The 2,500-nt window shown below is 32.4% G+C and overlaps 1 protein-coding gene across 1 annotated transcript in view; it reads right to left on the reverse strand.

The window, feature by feature from the left end:
• The window catches only part of LOC110516808 (adhesion G protein-coupled receptor L3-like), a gene marked incomplete at its 3' end in the record, with an annotated part of 310,025 nt that overhangs the window by 144,315 nt on the left and 163,210 nt on the right, over nucleotides 1–2,500 (reverse strand).

Below are 2,500 nucleotides of genomic sequence, written 5' to 3' on the forward strand. Positions count from 1 at the left end.
GAATCACTGATATAAATGATGGATGAATCACTGTTATAAATTATATAAATTATGGATGAATCACTGTTATAAATGATGGATGAATCACTGTTATAAATGATGGATGTATCACTGTTATAAATGATGGATGAATCACTGTTATAAATGATGGATGAATCACTGTTATAAATGATGGATGAATCACTGATATAAATGATGGATGAATCACTGTTATAAATGATGGATGAATCACTGTTATAAATGATGGATGAATCACTGTTATAAATGATGGATGAATCACTGTTAAAAATGATGGATGAATCACTGATATAAATTATGGATGAATCACTGTTATAAATTATATAAATTATGGATGAATCACTGTTATAAATGATGGATGAATCACTGTTATAAATGATGGATGAATCACTGTTATAAATGATGGATGAATCACTGTTATAAATGATGGATGAATCACTGTTATAAATGATGGATGAATCACTGTTATAAATGATGGATGTATCACTGTTATAAATGATGGATGAATCACTGTTATAAATGATGGATGAATCACTGTTATAAATGATGGATGAATCACTGTTATAAATGATGGATGAATCACTGTTATAAATGATATAAAATATCTCTTTACTGAGTTTTAGCTCCTTCTTTTTCCAGACGTCAGTCTTTTTCCCAAACGGAGTCTGCCAACAGAAGGGTCGGAGGTCAGACAGTCATTTAAGCTCACCCTCCCTTCCCTTCTTTCCTGTTGGAAAAGCTGAGATTCCACGAAGATCTCAGATTTCCACATCGCTGGTGTTTGTCCGAGGCCCGTGATTGCCTGCGGTGGTGTAAATAATATCTTCTCAAACATTCTTATCAGTTCATACGTTCCTGCTATTTCAATCTCCAGACAACAACATTGAGCCAGATGGAAACATTTTACTGTCAAAAAACAATGTTGTATGGAGTACATGAGTTCCATCAGTATTTCCCACAGTTTATAATCTAATATTGTTGTATGGAGTACATGAGTTCCATCAGTATTTCCCACAGTTTATAATCTAATATTGTTGTATGGAGTACATGAGTTCCATCAGTATTTCCCACAGTTTATAGTTTAATATTGTTGTATGGAGTACATGAGTTCCATCAGTATTTCCCACAGTTTATAGTTTAATATTGTTGTATGGAGTACATGAGTTTACTCAGTATTTCCCACAGTATATAGTATAATATTGTTGCATGGAGTACATGAGTTTCATCAGTATTTCCCACAGTATACAGTATAGTATTGTTGGATAGTGTACCTGAGTTTCATAAGTATTTCCCACAGTATACAGTATAGTATTGTTGGATAGTGTACCTGAGTTCCATCAGTATTTCCCACAGTATACAGTATAGTATTGTTGGATAGTGTACCTGAGTTTCATCAGTATATCCCACAGTATACAGTATAGTATTGTTGGATAGTGTACCTGAGTTTCATAAGTATTTCCCACAGTATACAGTATAGTATTGTTGGATAGTGTACCTGAGTTTCATAAGTATTTCCCACAGTATACAGTATAGTATTGTTGGATAGTGTACCTGAGTTTCATCAGTATTTCCCAAAGTAAAAACTATAGCAGATGCAAATCATAGTATGATACATATACAATATAGTATAATATAATATAGTACTATGTTATAATGTGTAGTAATAAAGTAGTTTATAGTAGTACTTACTGTAGGGGGGCACCTCATACTGTAGTATAGTATAGTAGAGTATAGTATAGTGTAGCACATACTGTATGGGACACACTTGTACTGCAGTATATTATAGTATCATATAGCATAGTATAGTGCAGTGTAGTGTAGTATGGGATACTATAGTATAGTATAGTACAGTATAGTATGTATAGTGTAGTACTTACTGTAGGGGACATGCTCGTACTGAAGTATAGTGTAGTATCATATAGAATATTATAGTGCAGTGTATGTAGTATGGGATAAAATAGTATAGTATAGTACAGTATAGTACATATAGTGTAGTACTTACTGTAGGGGACACACTCGTACTGCAGTATAGTATAGTATCATATAGCATAGTATATTGTAGTGTAGTGTAGTCATATATTAGTATAGTAGTATAGTAATATAGTATAGTATAGTATGTAAAGTGTAGTACTTACTGTAGGGGACACACTCATACTGCAGTATAGTATAGTATCATATAGCATAGTATATTGTAGTGTAGTGTAGTCATATATTAGTATAGTAGTATAGTAATATAGTATAGTATAGTATGTAAAGTGTAGTACTTACTGTAGGGGACACACTCGTACTGCAGTATAGTATAGTATCATATAGCATAGTATAGTGTAGTGTAGTGTAGTCATATATTAGTATAGTAGTATAGTATAGTATAGTATGTAAAGTGTAGGACTTACTGTAGGGGACACACTCGTACTGCAGTATAGTATAATATCATTTGGCATAGTATAGTGTAGTGTAGTCATATAGTAGTATAGTATAGTAT

The sequence above is a fragment of the Oncorhynchus mykiss genome, unplaced genomic scaffold, assembly GCF_013265735.2.
Source record: "Oncorhynchus mykiss isolate Arlee unplaced genomic scaffold, USDA_OmykA_1.1 un_scaffold_161, whole genome shotgun sequence".
In the NCBI taxonomy this organism is placed as follows: Eukaryota; Metazoa; Chordata; class Actinopteri; order Salmoniformes; family Salmonidae; genus Oncorhynchus; species Oncorhynchus mykiss.